The following is an 18746-nucleotide window of genomic DNA, read 5'->3' on the forward strand; positions in this document are numbered from 1 at the left end:
ACATTATTGGTTGTGTTTGTTATGATCATTGGCCATGTTATAGCAAAGTGAACCTCTTTTATATAGTTGTGTCTATAATTGAGATATTTGGATATTTTTCGTGATCATTTGTTTGATATGTGAATATAGCATAGACTAGATAGACTATATTTTTTGTATGCATATGTGGCTGATTTCATCTATGTGATTTTTTTTTAATGATTTGTGGATAGTGGCAATCCACTGTTTGAGTCTTCTCAACTCAAGAATTGAGTACTTGGTAAACTTAATGTCCAGATACTAGTACTCAGAGCACTTGGTGAATAACATGTATTTGATATTTAGATACCAATGTAGGTGACATCATGGATTTGATGTCAGATTTAGTACGTGGTGGACTTAATGTCTAGATACCAGTACAATTGACATCATGGATTTGATGTCAGATTTAGTACTTGGTGGACTTAATCTCTAGATACTAGTACATGTGACATCATGGATTTGATGTTAATTGAGTCCTTGTGACTCATTGATCTTGGATCCATAGGTTGAGTACATGGTGACATCATGGACTTGATGTCAGGAATCCATTACTTGGAACATTTAGTGAATATCATGGACTTGATATTTAGTCAATGCTTTTGATATCATGGATTTGATATCGGTTGAGTCAGTTAAACTTTGAGATCTTTTGAGATTTGTTTGAGTTTTACATCATGAGATGATTTATGGGATATATAATAGAATTAAATTCTATTGAAGTTATGTTTTTGGTACATCTACCAATTGTGAAGATAGAGAAGTTGATGTCTTTTATAGACTTAAGATTTATTGGTCGATCTTCTTCTCAAGTCCAAGAGGGAGTGTTAATGTTTGTGGCCTTTATGACAAAGATCATGAACAAATAATTGAATATGAAAAAGTAAGCCAAGAATGGCTACATATTTAATGGAAATATTATAATAATAATAATATGAAATTTATTATTTTATTATATGATAATTCAATTAAGTGGCAAAGCTTAATTGGCCCCATTTGAAGTGTCATGTTTTTTGGAAGATGTACCTCTTCATCTTTATATCTATATCAATATATATATATATATATATATAATGTGTTGGGTGGTGAATAAAGAACACAAAAAAACATAATGTACAAGTAATTATTCACCACTATTGCACTATACCTCTTCTTTGCCATAAAATCTAAAAAATTAACATTCTATATTTTCTACCTTTCTTCAATGACTTATTTTATTAAAATATTCAACTATTTAATAGGATAATATTTTTCTTATTCCATTTATGGTACATGGAATATAAGTTTCCTCATAGCTAAAGCATTTAGGTTTGGAAGGAGGAACAAAGCCATTATTTTTAACAAATTCTATATATATATATATATATATATATATATACGTATGTATATATGTATATACGTATGTATATATGTATATACGTATGTATATATGTATATACGTATGTACATATATATGTATATACGTATGTACATATATATGTATATACGTATGTACATATATATATATATGTATACATATATATATATATATATATGTATATACGTATATATATATATACGTATATACGTATATATATATATATACGTATATACATATATATGTATATATACGTATATACATATATATATATATATACGTGTATACATATATATATATATATGTATACATATATATATATGTATATATATATATATATACATACATATGTATACGTATATATATATATATACGTATATATATATATATATACGTATATATATATATATATATATACGTATATATATATATACGTATATATATATATATACGTATATATATATATATATATATATATATATATATATATATATATATATATATATATATATATATATATATATATATATATATATATATATATATATATATATATATATATATATATATAATGTGTTGGGTGGTGAATAAAGAACACAACAAAACATAATGTACAAGTAATTATTCACCACTATTGCACTATACCTCTTCTTTGCCATAAAATCTAAAAAATTAACATTCTATATTTTCTACCTTTCTTCAATGACTTATTTTATTAAAATATTCAACTATTTAATAGGATAATATTTTTCTTATTCCATTTATGGTACATGGAATATAAGTTTCCTCATAGCTCAAGCATTTAGGTTTGGAAGGAGGAACAAAGCCATTATTTTTAACAAATTCTAAGCCAAAATACCCACATCCAACATTATCATGTATTCCAAATTTTTCTACTTGGCTTCATCATAGACTTAATTGAGGTTCCACATGCAAACATAACAATAAGACTAGAATCATAGCTCTAGGTCAAAGCGTTTACCCCTCTTTAAAAAAATAACAATAAGACTAGAAAGATTTGTTGAATCTTACATATTAAACATAATCATGGTTAGATATATTAAGATCCACAAAAAGTATATAGCTTCTCAAAAATCAAATATTACAAGATTTGAATAATTGCGTAGTTCCTCCAATTAGTGTCATGTCCAAAATTCTAGGGCAAAACAAAAATACAATATTTTTATTTTATTTTAAAAGTAACAATTAGAATTTTACACAAGGAACTATACGTTGCTATACTAGGTTATAGAAAAACTAATAGTTTGCTATACCCATCATTTATGTTTCTTTATGGGTTACAAAATAATTTTATTTCTTTTAACTAATAAATCCTTATTAGTGTGTTTGAGATTTCATCACATTTCTTTATCATTAGAATTAGGGTGGTAGCTTGGTTGGTTTGGCATCATAATTATATGAAAATAAAATCAACCCTCAAGCCCTCTATGTTAATATATATTAGGGTTATTAGTTGTTGTAACATGGCATCCAACTCTGAATGAACATGAACTTTGCATTAGGGTAGGGTTTTTTATTTATTTAGATGAAATAAATTTGTGTTATGCATTACAATTAGGGTTCATGGTTAGAAAATCAAACATTAGCTCATAATAGTATTATCAAATTGTAATATTTGACTATGGACCATTCTTTTCTCGTAACTTATATTTGAGTAGTTTTTTCTATTATCCTCGAAATGTATTTCATTTGAAACATTACATTTAACTCATTTATAACATAGTAATTTCATAACCATAATTATGAAAACACTACAAGTAGTCTTACAATTACGCACAAAAAATAGGTTATTATTTTACTCAATTACATCGACATTGAATTTAGTTTACTAAGTGTTAACTATCCCTTATCTCTAATTAATGAAATTTTAGAATACTAAGATCTACACTTTACTCAAATCTACCTACTCATTCGTAACATAATTCTATAATGTATTCTATATAGATATATTGTATGATATAATAATATTTGTTACATCTTACTATTATTTTTAATGTGTTCTACTCATATTATATTATAGATTATCCTTTATTGCGTACCGCATCTTAGAAAATTTTCTTGTTCAATAATGTAATTTAGGTGTGTATATATGTACATGTATATCATTACTTTTGATCATGTATGTTACATTATCCAATATTCATCCTTTATATACTCTTACTTGCACTGCCACCTAAACTGTAATAACTAACTAGTTAATCTACCAACAATATTGTTGCTAAACAATATAGTCAAACCTTTATACTAAAATCCTATGAAATTTGATTACTAATAATTATTTCAAATTTCTCTTACTCTAAATTTAAATAGAATTATATTATTATTCCATCTTATTAATAATAAACTACTTATCTCTACTATATACCATATATGTACCATACTTTGCTATTAACTATCCAATATCCAAGCCTACCTATTATCTAATTACTAATCAATTTGGACCATCAAATCCCAAGATAATCTCATTAACTAGCAACTTAACTATTTACATGCCCCAAAAATTTCCTAAGTACAATCACCATCATGCTACTTTAATACCAAAAATCCCTTTTCTCTTTAGCTAGTTTGAACCATTCTTGTCCTCCAACCCCAATCACATGGAAATCTATAAATGTACTAGGTGGGGGGAACCACATGCTTCTAGGTGAGGGATGTGAGGTTTATCAAGCATGTGCAAAATTTATGGGCTCCTAGAAACATGCACATGAAGGAGGAGGTGAGGATCACATGATCTCCCTCCCTCCCTAACCCATTCAAAAGTCTTAAAGACTTTACCAAAAGATTTAAATATTAATATGGTGATTACTTCCTACCTTTAAACAATTTTATTATTATTATTATTATTTAATTGTTATTTATTTGTTATTTGTTATGTTATTTGTTGCAAGGAATATAAGAGGATTTTTAATGGGACATGAAGTTGACCCATTCTGAACTATTATAATTCATGATAACCTTAGGCTATAGGGGTAAAACTATAGGATATATTTATTTATTTTTTAATGGGGAAAACCAAAGGGAATATACTTGAAAATTATTTTATTACTTTGTAATTATGGAGTGGACTACTCTTCACTCCCCTTAGATTTTCTAGAGAGATTAATGCACTCTCCTAACGTGTTGCTTAGGCTCATATGCTTTGACCCTTCCATTGATTCTCTCAAATAGGATCACCTTAGTTATTTTCCTTTAGTAAATTACTAAGACCATGAGCCTTGAGTTTAAATGTTAGAATTAACCATCTACTAAGGTTGTTGCACCATGGTTATGTGTATTATTTAGTTAGCTATGAGAGTCCACCTAGATAAAGAAAATTAGCTTAGGAGATGTGTTTTTAAATTTCTATCTATATAAAGTTAAGATATCTTATACAATGTTATGACAATTAATAGTTCTAACTATGGAATCTCATTCTCATTTCATCACAAGTTCTTTATAACTATGGACATATTGAATGAAATACATTATGAATATCTTCTTCAATGCAAAACATACTAGAATATACTTTCCCATGACATTACATGAATCTATATTGAAAAAATATTAAATACCCAATTATTTGTCTTTAAATGAAAAATGAGTACAATTGAAAAATCCTCTTGGAGTGATCTCATGATGCATTGCAACTACACCTATCAATGATACATCAATATTTTATTTCACTTGCACATAAATGAAATCTAATATCAAAATGACACACTATATACTAACTTCTCAAAAAATCCTTCACTTCTGCCTTGCAACATACATTACAACAAGGTGAATATGATGAAGAGTTTTCCATTACAGGGACAATGTACAAAGACAAGCTTCTTCTTCATGTTACATCAATAGAATGAGTAACTCCAATAACTCTTATTGATCGATTGAGCACAAAACTTGCAATACATACAACACAAGAACCATGGAGGCTCATTTCCCATCCTAGACTCCTAAGAATCCACCCGCGGAGCTGGGGAAACAAGACTAAAATGGGTTATAGTCAAGAAGCTAAAAATGCATAGAACATAGCATCACAATACATATACAACCCCTCTAGGGTTTAACTCAATGATTCACCATTGGAATCATGAAATAATAGGTGAAGGTTGGTTCTCGAAAGAGGAGAATGATGTATCCATATACACATATACATCTAAAATTGCAAAATGCCTCTTTAGGGCTATTAAAATACATCCTCCTCATCACATCAATATGCAAATACCTCCCATAATTCCAAACAAGGCATATGGATTCAATGGAGCCCATACTCCATGAAAAACAAAACCCTCTCCAAGAGGAAAATCTCTCAACTTCAATATTGAGCCCAACTAATCCCTTCACCCAAGGCTCTCTATCATCCGAAGGGTGGGTGAAGCCTTCACACCCATTAACATTCACACTCCCACAACCAAATAAAAATTTCAAGAGAAATCCATCACAACAATAACACAAAACAATCCACTCAACACCACACACATTACATGTTTCCATCACCATATGAACAAGAATTCAACACCATTAAGCAAGTTCAATGAAGGCCATGGAAAGGATACTGACCTTGATCCAAGATAAAGGCAAAGGATAGTTGAAGAAAATCTCCCTTCTCCTTAGTCTTTCTCTTTCCAAACCTACAAAGTGGGTGAACACCCTGTTGACAATTGGCTAATGTAGGTATGTAATTATTTTTGATTAAGTAAAATAGGTTTTATAGTGATCCTGAAACTTGAAAGTATTACAACATATTAAAAATAAAAGTTTATAGTAAATTCCAACAAAAATGAAACACCGTAACAAAAGAAAACCATAAAATCAGCCCACAACTAGTAACAAAAGCCAGTAAAATTAGATCAAAAAAGAACCAACAACATTAGGAAAGAACAAAAACCTAACCATCAATTCTATTTGTCAAGAACCTATAGGGATTCTATAGCTTCAATAGTCTTCCTATTGTCCATGTCTTCCTAGTCCTTGTTCTGAGCATCCTCTTGGTCCTGGTTATGAGCATCCACCTAGTCCTTGGTCTCTTTCAGATAATCCTCAATCTGCCCATTGTCCTGGTTGTCCTTCTCTAGAATTTCTCTGCCAAAACTAGCATTAATTAGTGATTCACCCAAGCTATTAATATTTTTATTCAGGGTAGTCAAGGTGGTGATCACCTAATTTACAAGGTTGTAGTGGAAGAATTCCATGCCGTGGACTCTTTTTTCAACCTTTGTGATTCTATCCTCCTAGTCAACCTTGTGATCTTGGATGTACATATGCGGTTGAGTTTCATCTTGGCTTTTGTTCTATTTAGTGTTCCCTTGATCACTGCCTTTGTTTTGGTCACCTTCTTGGATTTTTCTCCCCTTGAATTCTTCAATTTCATAGAACAACCACTTGATGGACCAAAAATTGTCTATCATGCTGTTCCTAGCATTGTTCAAAAGGTTAAGCCCAATTTCCCTAGCATTTTCTAAAATCACAACTAGACCAGGATCAATGAGGTCCTCATAATGGGTTTTTCCATCAATATCCTCCATCACTTGGATGTTCAAAGGCTCCCTAAAAATCCCTAATTTGGCTTTATTTGAATTAAAATTCCTCCAAGACCTCCTATTTTTTGTAATCGCCTCCCCACTCTCTTTTCCTAGAATGTCTATAGTCAGGGAAGAAGTGGGGCCAGGGCCAAGAATTTCAAGAATCTGGTGTTTAGTGTCAAAGGCCTCTTCAGCTTTCCTTTTCTTAGGATTCCTCAACACGTCGATAGAATCCTCCCCCTCCTTTTCACTATCCCTCCCCTTCTTCTCCTCCTCCTCATCACCCTCTTCCTTCTCCTCTTCCTTCAAGTCAGTCTCCTCTTCGTCCTCACTATCCTCCTCCACCTCTTGAGGCTCAAGCTTAGGGGGAATGAGGGGTAAACCTTTTGGGCTCTTTCTATAGGGGATGCGAGTAGAGGATTTCCTATCTTCTTTGGATTTGGACTTCTCTTCCTCCAATTTTATGCTTTGCACTTCCTTGGAGTTTGAGCTCCTAGTTTCCTTGGATTTACCCCCAACATCACCAAGGTATTTTCCCCTGGTTTGAGCCTTTATATGCTCATAAACCAAGAGGAGTAATCCCTCATGAAGGACTAGATTAGCAGTGGGTTTTATCTTAAAACCCTCGATGCCCTTGCTCATGGAGGTAAAAAGATAGAAGGAAAAAGAAATTTTGATTTTATGCCTAAAGTGATTAAGCAAGACAAAATGATGTGTTCTTATCCTATTAAATCTAGTGTATAGGGAAACATACTCAATGATGATCTTGAGAACATACCTACATAGCCTTTTTATTGACTCCATGTCATAGTACATCTCCACCTTGACGAGCTTATTCAGCTCCTTTTCATCCTTCACAAAAACTTTGACAATGTTTTTCGACATTTTCTTGTCTCTAAAAAAATTAGTCCCTTCCAGAGGAATTTCAGCAACTTGGGCTATCAACTCCACATTGACTTGATGGGAGACTCCATCAATTTTGACTCTCCCATTTTTCTAGGAATCCACCATAACCTTGGTTATGCCTACATCAAAACCATGGAGCTTTTCCAAGAATCAAGAAATCCTACCCTTTTCCAGTTTGTACCAAACCTTCAGTTTCTCCTTCCAATTCCCCACCTTTCATGATGACTCCCTTCTATTTCTCTCTCCCACCATGGTTTTTCCTATAACTAAGAGCCCCCACCTACTCACAAATTTCTTCTAGACCTCAGCCTTCTTTAGATTGTGAAACTCTAAAATGTTTTTGAAAATACCAGTATTAATGGTAGTATTCAAAATAGCCCATAAAGTGTGCCATATGTACACACTATTATGATAAAATAGTTTCACATGATTTTTAATAACTCCCCCTCCTATGTGAAATCTTGCAAATCTTTCCATCATTTATTTTGGATATTTCTAGTACTTCCTTGGATGCAATCTTGCAATAGGAAATTATTTATTGCTTCCAGAAAGATGTTGCCGATGTGCCACGTCCTCTCCACATTTTTGGTGATCGCTTCATTAGCAAACCAGTCAGTAGCTGAATTAGCCTCCCTATATATGTGAGTGATATAGGTCTTGCTAAACTTGCTTAGGTCAGACTTTAATTCCTCAATTATATTCACAATGGTCCACAAGGGCTTAGCATGACCATTGAGACAATTGATGATGTTTAATGAGTCCCCCTCCAGCCATAGGTTCTTAATCATAGAAGCTAGGGCCATCTTGACAATGTGACCAACAGCACTGGCTTCAGCAAAATGATTCATCTGATGTTTGAGCGAGCAGGAAAAGGCCACAACTCCTCCCCCATGATTATTCTTGATGATGCCTCCATTTCCCACAAGTCCTAGGTTCCCTTTAGTAGCCCCATCGAAATTGGCCTTGAACCAATTTTTAGGGGGAAGAGACCACCTAGCCTCCTATCTTTTCCTATTCCTATCCATTTTCCTCTGTCTACGATTCCCTCCTTCCTTAATGTTACCATCCTTGGTGGTGTTGAAGTTCTCCTTCATTAGACCTTTAATTTTCTTGGCAATCACAAACTTAGGGGCTTCCCTATCTCTAAAGATTTAGTTATTCCTCTCTTTCCAAATGCCTCAACAAAAATGTGAGAGGGACCAAGAGCAAATTAACTAAGAGATTAAGCCATTATGTTCTTGGTAAGGAGGTACCAAAATTTAGAGGAATAGAAATAATGGATAAATAAATTATTGACCGTTTCCAGACTCTTCTTACATAAACTAGATCTGTTAGGGATAATCCGACCATGCTTAGAAAGATTATCCAGAGTAAGGATCTTGTCTTGAAGCAGAAGCCAACAAAATATATTTATTTTAGGGGTAAGATTAGGATCCAAGCTTTTTCCCATATGGGTTTCTCCATTCTATCCCACAAAGAGAAGTATCCAGAGGTGACAGAGGAGTGGCCATTCAAGTTACCTCCCCAAATGACTTCATCCTCCTTATTATTTATTGGAATAACATTCAGAGTAATCATCAAGGGATTAAGATTTGAGGATATCAAAGAGAAGTACAGCTATCCATTACATGTTCTATAATCACTGACTTTTGGACCATATCTTCTTATGCATTGCTCTTCCCATCTACCATAATTAGGGTGATCAATGACAGGTCCCTAGCTAGTCCAGTCATCTTGCCAAAACAAAAATTTCTCACCTTTTCTAACTTTCCATTTCACCTTGGACTTAGCCAAAGTCATAGCCTTTAGGACCCCATTCTATATGTAAGATCATTGAGGGATATCAACCTCATGAAGAAAAAGGCTAAGTGATTGCCTACTCAAATACATTTTAGTTAGGATTTCCTTCCATTCTCCTGTACTCTAAAAAATATGCTAGATTTGTTTGGCTAGAAGGGCATAGTTAAGTTGTCTAATTTTTCTAATACCAAGGCCTCCATAACATTTGGGAAGGAAAAAATGGTCCTAGGAAACTACATGATATCTTTTATTCTCTTCAACCCTTGTCCAGAGAAAATCCCTTTGAATCTTCTCCATTCTATCAGCATGCTTAGCTGGGATCCAAAAGAGACTTTAGGCATAAGTGGGGAAGTTTTGGAAAATAGATTTCACCAAAGTGCATTTTCCTACCTGGCTGAGAGATGCACCTTTCCAACCTACAAGTTTCTTATTGAATCTATCTATGATGCTATTCTAAAAAGACTTTGGGGTTTGGAACCTAGAGGCATGCCAAGATAACTTGTAGGAAGGGTGCCAATACCACTTCCTAATATACGAGCTGTTTTCCTTTGTGTCTCCAATAGAGTGTTAATGAAGTAAACAAAACTCTTGTCCCAATTAATAGCCTAGCTAGATCCCCTAGTATAAGTATTGAGCAAGCACTTGAACTCTCTAGCTTCTTGGACTGTGGCCTCGGCCTCCAGAATAGTATCATCCATAAATTGCTAGTGGGTGAAAGAAAGATGACAAGATGAAGGCTTAAGACCTTGCAAGCTCCAGTCTTGTCTTTTTCTTAAAATAAGTCTTCCCAAACAATCAACCAAAATGATGAAGAGAACAAGGGAAAGAGGATCACCCTATCTCAACCCTCTGCAAGGGAAAAAGAAATTTGAAGGTGAGCGATTAATCAGAACAGATAAGGAAGGGGAAGGCATGAGCTGAGAGATGAGTTTACAAACTTGGGAGTCAAAACAAAAAGTTTGATGGACCACCAATAAGTAATTCCAATCCACCCTGTCATAAGCTTTGGACATATCAACCTTAAGTAGGAAACCTTCCCTCTTTCTAGCTTCAAGAGCATGAATCACCTCATGCACCATGATGATAGAGTCTAAAATCTATCTCCCTAGAACAAAACTAGTTTTCTAAGGGGAGATGATTAGGTGAAGAGCTCTAAGTAGCCTAGTAGTTAGAACCTTAAATGATTTTGTAGAAGGAGTTACAAAGGCTGATGGGCCTAAACTTGTCCATCAAATTTTCCCCCAAGGATTTTAGAATGAGGACAAAAAATGTAGCATTGAGTTCTTTCAGAAGGTTTTTGGCCCTAAAAAATTCTTGCACAGCCTTCACAATGTCTCTTTTGACCACTTCCCAGTAGACTTGGAAGAAAAATGTTGGGAAACCATCCAGGCTAGGGGCCTTGTCACCTGGTAGAGAAGTGACAGCTTGAAAAATTTCCTCTAGGGTAGGAATAGATTTCAGCATAGAGTTATGGTGGGCTTGCAGAATAGTAGGAATGAGAGACAAAATATTCTCCTAATTGGGCCTTGAGAGATTGTGATCCTTAGAAAGGAGGGAAGAGAAAAACTACTCTACTTCATCTGCTATCTCATTGTCCTTAGATAACAAAGCCTACCCTTTCCTGATACTGGAAATCCTGTTAACAACCCTATGTTTTAAAGTGGTTAAGTGGAAAAACCTAGTGTTCCAATCTCCTTCTTTAAACCAATTAACTCTTGATCTCTACTTCTAGAAGTGTTCTTCCTTGGTAATGATGTTATGAAGGTCAAAGAGAATAGTCCTTTCCTCCAACTAGTTCTAATCATTACATCCATCTTGCTACATCACTTCCTGGATTGTGCGAAGTTGATCAGTCCTCTCATCCTTTTCTTGGAAAATGTGGCCAAAGTCTATTTTTTTCCATATCTTAATATTTCTTTTCACATTCTTCAATTTTTGGGCCACCCTGAACATTGCATTACCCTCCACCTCAATGTTCCACTATAAAGAAATCTTAGCTTCTAGTGCTAGATGAGAAATCCACATTTTCTCAAAATGGAAAGGGAAGGACCATTTGAAAGAAAGGGGACAAATTGAGAGAGAGATGGAGGAGTGGTCCGATCCCAATCTAGGGAGAAGAGAAAGCCTACAAGAGTGAGTTTGCAACCAAATAGGAAAAATAAGGGCTCTATCAAGATTAACTTGGATACAATCCCTCCCAACTCTTCTGTTGGACCAAGTGAATCTACCCCCCATTAGATCAACATCCATTAAGGCCAAATTATTAATGAAGTTTGAAAAGTCTAGCTTACTCTCCTAATCTAGGGAAATCCCTTAAATTTTGTCACCATCAGTTGGGGGGAGTTGAAATCCCCCATTATAATTTCTTTATTTATGTTTTTTGAGTTGATAACCTCTATGAGCTTAGCTCAGAAAGCCTTTCTCTCCCTTTTGGAATTGGGAGCATATAGGTTGAAAATAAACTAGGATTCATTACTATGTAAGTGGGATATCCTACAAAGGAGGGCATTACTACCATTATATATAGTGGAAACCTAATAAGCCTTTCTATTGTAGAGGATCAACACCCCACTAGTAGCTCCCTCTGAGTCTATGGCCTCACAACTCATGTTTTTGTTGAAAGAAATCTTTCCTACCACTTCTTTTCTCATTTTAGTTTCTTGAATTAGTAAAAAGTCAGGTCTTTGGTCTTTGATCATATTCCTAACTAGCTCCTATTTGTGAGCCCCATTTAGGCCCCTTATATTCCAACAAATGATCTTGATTTCTTACTAGAGTATTCCTTGATGGTTCTCTGGCTCCCATCTACCAAGTTCCTTCTAGCCTCTTCTTGTAGTAATTGGTTCATTTTTTTTCCTTCTTGGTGATTTGATTGAACTCCCAAAATCAGCCTTAACCCTACTTCTGGTTATCGTTGGTGATAGAGGATGATGTTCATAGTTTTTCTTCTTTCTCTTAACCAAACTCTAGTCATTGTTTCTATCTTGAGAACATATGTCAATCGACTCCTCCCATTGGGAGATCTTCTTTGGGGAAGAGTTGTTTATAAAATCTATGATCTTAGTCCCTAGGTCTTTGGATACAACCCTATTTGTCAAAGTCCCAATACTTTCCACCTGATCAAACTCTTTACTAACAGCTTCCCTTGGGGGATTTGGGTTAGAGGTCCTTGGATTCTCCATACGGCAAATCTCTTGCCTTCTAGCAATCTGCTCTTTCTTAGGTATCACATTATCTTTTGCCAAAACTATGGCCACAACAATTGGGTTGTCCTTCAAAGTCTCATTAGTAGCCTTAACATGGAGACTAACCTAAGACTCTAAGAGAGGGTGGGAAGGGTAGTTACTACTCTTATCACCTTGGACTCCTTCCTTTCTAGCCGAGATACTCTTAGCCTCCTTGCCATCCTGGTTCTTAGGCTTATTAGCATATTTACATCTCCAAATCAGTTTCTTCTTTCCCTTAATAGAGGTTCCAGTGGATTTGGAATTCTACTTTGCTTTGACCAAGTTAGCAGGATCCTAACTTTTTTGACTATTCTACTTCATAGCTTTTGGGTACTAATTAGCTTTATGGCCTACCTTCAAATAAAGGAAGCAAGCAAAAGGCACAGTTTCATAGATCAATTTTTGAGCATGCACCCCAAGTTTTGAGTGGAAAGACATAGTATCTAGCATATCTATTCCTTCTCTAACCCCTATGCAAATGTGTGCATTGTTGAGGTGTCTTTTGGAGGTGGTGATAGGATCAATGGATAGAAGCTCTCCAAAAGATTTTTCTAGCCCCACAAACACATCTTTGTTCCAGTATTCTAAAGGCAATTTAGGCAATCTAACCTAAATAGGGGCTTGAACAAAAAAGGAGTCATTCAGATTCAGCTTGGAGGACCACTTCTAGAGGACCAAAGTGGAGTGACCAATAGCCCATTGACCTTCACTAAGAATGGAAGAAAGATCTTCCATGCAGGTGAACTCAAAAGAAAAAAATCCCTTGGCCATGGCCGTGATTGAGACCTAACCTTTAAGAGCCCATTTCTTCTTAATAAAGTTCCTCACAACATCAATATTCGCCCTAGGCCCCAAATTTTTTTTGATCAATGTAGAAGCCATGGATTGAATGCTATGATCCATGATTTCATCTGGGATGACAATGGTGTAAGGACCTTTCTCTAATTTTGGAAGAATCTTAACAGACATGAAAGAAGACTTACCTAAGGGCTTGATTTCAAAAAGGGGAGACCATTTAGCTTGTTGACCACCTTTGGGACCAAAAGGAACCTTGTCTACTTCCTTGGGGGGAGCAACTGGGTCCCCATCAACATTTTTTGATGGATCCCCTATACACAAACCTAGACCATCCTCCTTCTGCGATCTGTGCTCCAGTCAAGGGATCTGATCCTAAAAAACCAGAGGTATCCTGCCCTTTTTATAATTCAAATTTTGAGAGCCTCCTCAACCACCATTCACACTTACCATAGTGCCATCAAATTTCTTTACCATTTATGTTGATCTAGATATCATTTGTTCATTTAGGATTTGATTCTTGTATAACTTGGCACTTCTAAAATGCAACACTTGATCACACTTCACCAACAAATTTGTTTTCTATCACGTTTAGAATCGCTTCACAACTTGCTCAAATAATTTTGGCTCTTGAAATCTAAATGCAAAGTGCAGATATGTAATTTTTGTAATGAATTGAAATACATGATATACATGTTGTAGAAAACCTCAAAAATAAAGATACTTAACTTTTGGTACTCAAAAAATTGTCTAAGCAGGAATTGGTTTACAACAGTGTATTGTTTTGTATGTAACTTGTTACTGACATCATATTATGATTAATGAAGTTAGATGGAGATAGTATACATGTTGATGATGTCATGTACCTCAAAAATGAGTATGGACTATATGGAAAAGAGATATTCACATTTTACTAGTGAAACTAAATAGTGGAATTTAAGGAAGGAATTATTTTGTTTACAAAATAATTACTTGGCCAATTAGGGCCGACATCCTAGATGTTTACTCTAAATTGGAAAAGTATATTATGGTCTTAGAAAACGTAGAAAAAATTTGTGAAAAGACATGGTATTTATGCAAAGGACATCTTGTGAATTCAAATGTGGTGAAGTAGTGTACATTTTTTATTGTATGTGAATGCGATATATGTGAAGTTTTGAGAAGCTATTTTTGTGATTTGAGATCAATCTGAAGATCAGAGATCAATTAAGAAAGAAGTTACAACACCTATATACCAGAAGTCTAATTACTTATATGGGTAGTGAGCTCTTCTTGTATCTAGTGTGTACTACAAATCCTAATAGGGACTCTTTGTACTGAATTTTCTCATTGACTCCTACTAGGGTCCATCCTCTAACAAGGAACATATATATCAGTATATTATCTAGTGGATATCATCCCCACTAAGGTTTTCCGTTGGCCAAAGTTTCCCTAGTTAACAAAAATATGGTGTTATGAGTTATCTTTGTGCATGGTTAGTTTTACTATTATGCATTACTTGTTCACTTTCTTATGTGTGGTTCAAAGCAATAAATAATATTTAGTTTGTCACTAAAGTTTGTAAATTACTGATTCACCCCCCCATATTAGTAATTCCTATTTCTAACAATTGGCATAGTTACTCAAAAGAGGCTTAACAAGTTGAGTAAGATCCCTATGGATATGGAATAGTTGATGAAGAATCTTGAAGAGGAACTTGGATAAAAATATATCCTTACTAAAGAAAGAGATATTCCAAAGGATAGATATAAAAACTCCAAAGTATATATTGGACAATTGAAGGACAAGATTGAACATCTCAAATCTTATCCTAAATCTACTAAATCTGAAACTAGTGATGATGATTATTCAAAATCAAAAACACAGTACAAGATCTTGAAGCATGAATTGAATATTACAAATCTAAAGTTGAGTTTAAAGAGTGATCCTAGCAAAGATGAATCTAATTTGAAGAATGGAAATTCAGATCTTAGAGAAAGTTTGGCAAAGAAGACATCTGAGTTTGAAACATTGAAAGAAGATCATGAAGTACTTTAGAAGTACAACACTATTGTGAAAGGTGAACTAACTCAGTGCAAGAAACAACTTGAAAAGCTTTATTCTAGTAGAGAAAATCTTGATGATTCAATGTCAATACAGAGATGTAAAATTAGATTAGATCTGAAAGGAAAAGATAAACCTGATGATAAGATTGAATCTACTCAATCTTTTGATAAATATAAAGAAGTTGGTTAAGAAAAGGATGTTGAGATTTTGGGTGAACCAAAGCAAGTTGAATCTCCGAAGGAAACTAGGTATGAATTAAGAGGTAAGTTTTTTTCTTGTAATGAAATAGGTCATATAAAAAGAAATTGCACAAATAAGTCATTAAGTTATGTTACAGATTTTTATTGTCATAATTGTCATGGTATGGATCATATAGAAAATGATTGTAGGAAACGTAAATATGATAATGATAGAAGGAATAGTAGATTTTTTTGGAAATACCAACCCTGCAAATAGAAGAAGATCTAATGAGAGGACATCGAGAGAAGGAAGACCTTATGAAGAAAGAAGGCAGATTATGTGTTATAAATATAAAAAAATTTGACATATAGCTCTTAATTTTCATGCATCTACTAATCAACAAAATCCGAGAAGTAGAACTCATGTATGTTAGTTATGCAACAACTTTGGACATACAACAAAGTATTGTAGAATGGACAAAAACATTGAAGATAGAAGGAACAATGGAAGAAACTTCAAAAACAAAAGGAATGATGGAAGAAATGTCACAAATGATAAAAGTAACCATGAAAGGAACTTTGGAAATAAGAAGGACAATAAGGAACAAATGAATGTAGTTAGTGAACTTCAAGAAGAACTTAATGAAGCATTTGTGAAGGGATTTAATATTTCTAAAGACAAGTTAGATGATGTGGAGATAGGAAGATCAAAGTCAATAATCAAGTTTGATTCAACTAATTTGAATTAAGCTTGTGCACAACACTAGAATTTGAAATTTCATCTAGAGATCAAACTAGAGGTAGCAAAGTTGGGAAAAGGTGCATTGAGATAAGTTTAGATTGTAGCTAATCTTGCTTGTAATTTGGAGCTTATTGACACTTTTTACAAAGGAATTAAGAGTTACTGTTATGACAGAGAAAGTTAAGACTATAATAAAAGATGAAAACTATGTTTTTGTAGAGAGTTTCATGGAGCATTTTCATGATGCAACGAAGCTATGGAAAACTTTTGGTAGCATTTGAAGATTGAACAAAGATTTTGAGCATATATTTGATTTCAAAATGAAATTGATAGTTTTTTCAAGTTTTCAAAGTATGAAATTAATGAAATTTTGAATCGAATGAATAAAATGGAGTATATATTTGATTACCACTTCATTGCAATCACATCAGAAGCATAGAGCACTTAGAAGCAACTTGACAAGGTGATTTCAAATTAAACCCTATTTTCAAAAGAGGTATTTTATCATTTCTCCAAAGAATTTTTTTGGTAAAATTTATATTTGATAGAATCATGGATATGTCAGTTGTTCATAAAGTTGAGAATGAGGAAAAATTGAAATTGAAGATTGTTTTATTAAAGCCCATAGAAGTAAACCATGATTTAAAATTATTCATTACTTTGAATAGTGTAGCATATTTGGAAGATGTAGGACATTATCTTAATAGCAAGCTTGAAACTATTGGGAGAGAGTATATGAAAAAAGATATGGATGTTGTCTTTAACCTTGATATGTTAGTAAAGCCTGGATTTGAACATTTGAAAGAACTAGACCTTTTCAAATATCATTTCTACCATGAACTTGATACTAAGGAATGGACAAATATCACACTAAGTAGAATTCATGATGGGAAATTGTAGATGGAAGATAATGTAGTTGACATCTTAGTCAACCTTATTCATGAGGTAACTAGTCTTAGCAAAAAAAATAATGCACCTATAGGTGAGAAACTAGTTAAGGAGAAGGTTGAGAGCTATACAAAGGTAGTTTATAATGGAAAGGCCATGGTGATAAGCACCATTAAAAATATGATGTAAGATTATTAAGAAGAATCATTGCCTACTCTATATGTGCAAGTTCTAAGATTGATGAATTTTTAGCAAGATTTATCTATGCAACATATAGGATTTGTGTTGAGAAAGAATAAGTCAATCTAAGTGAAATAATGAGAGTGCAACTCCTTGAAAACTTAGAGAAGATCAAGAGGACCAAGAACAATGTGATTAGATTTTAGTCATTGATCAATCATATATTCTTTCATGTACTTAAGATATTTCCTTACTTATTAGCCATAGAGATTATGAGTAGTTAGAGATGTACCATGGAGAAGATTATAGATCTATGTAGAAAACATCCAATAGATAAAATCTTGGATAACATAAACTTGATCATGAAGACATTTCAGAATGAGATGAGATAAAGATTCAAAATTGCACCTGCAATTGTAGAAATATTCAGAGATGATATATGTGTTATTGTTGATACATATTTAACTCATATTCAAGTAGTAGAACCTTGGAAAACATTCCTTGATCCATTAGGTTATGAGTTAAGTGATGATATAGAAATTGGATATATTAATCTATTGTTGAACCCCGAGAAGGACCAAGCTAAGCATAGATTTGGGACATATGAAGAAATTACTCAATCAACTCATCAAGAATCTTTTGAGAAAGCATCTCACAAGAAGATTAAGAATATAATTAAGAAAGCTCTAATTGAGGCCAGGATGATAGAAAGTGAGTCACAAGTAGTTAGATAGACCACGAAGCAAGGAATAATGTATGTGCAACCACAATCTGTTGGACAACCATCTGGTGTATCTATTGCAAAGATACCTTTAGAAAAAATAATTCCATATGCTGTAGTATTAGCTAGAAAACCAAGTGAGCCAAAGAGAAAATTAGAAAGATTAGTGGAATCTATCACTATAAAGACTAAAAGAGTCAAGCAACAGGCTACTAAACTAGGAAAAAGACAAAAGACATTGTTGACAATTGTGGAATCCAGTGAAGAAGAAGAAGAAGAAAGATAGGTAGAGAAAGTAACTATTTCTAAATAGACAACAGGAAAAGCAAGGCAACCTTGGAAGTCGAAGATTGAGAAGATAAACT

The sequence above is a fragment of the Cupressus sempervirens genome, chromosome 7 (assembly GCF_028749045.1).
Source record: "Cupressus sempervirens isolate cs-2001-9-10 chromosome 7, ASM2874904v1, whole genome shotgun sequence".
NCBI classification, from domain to species: Eukaryota; Viridiplantae; Streptophyta; class Pinopsida; order Cupressales; family Cupressaceae; genus Cupressus; species Cupressus sempervirens.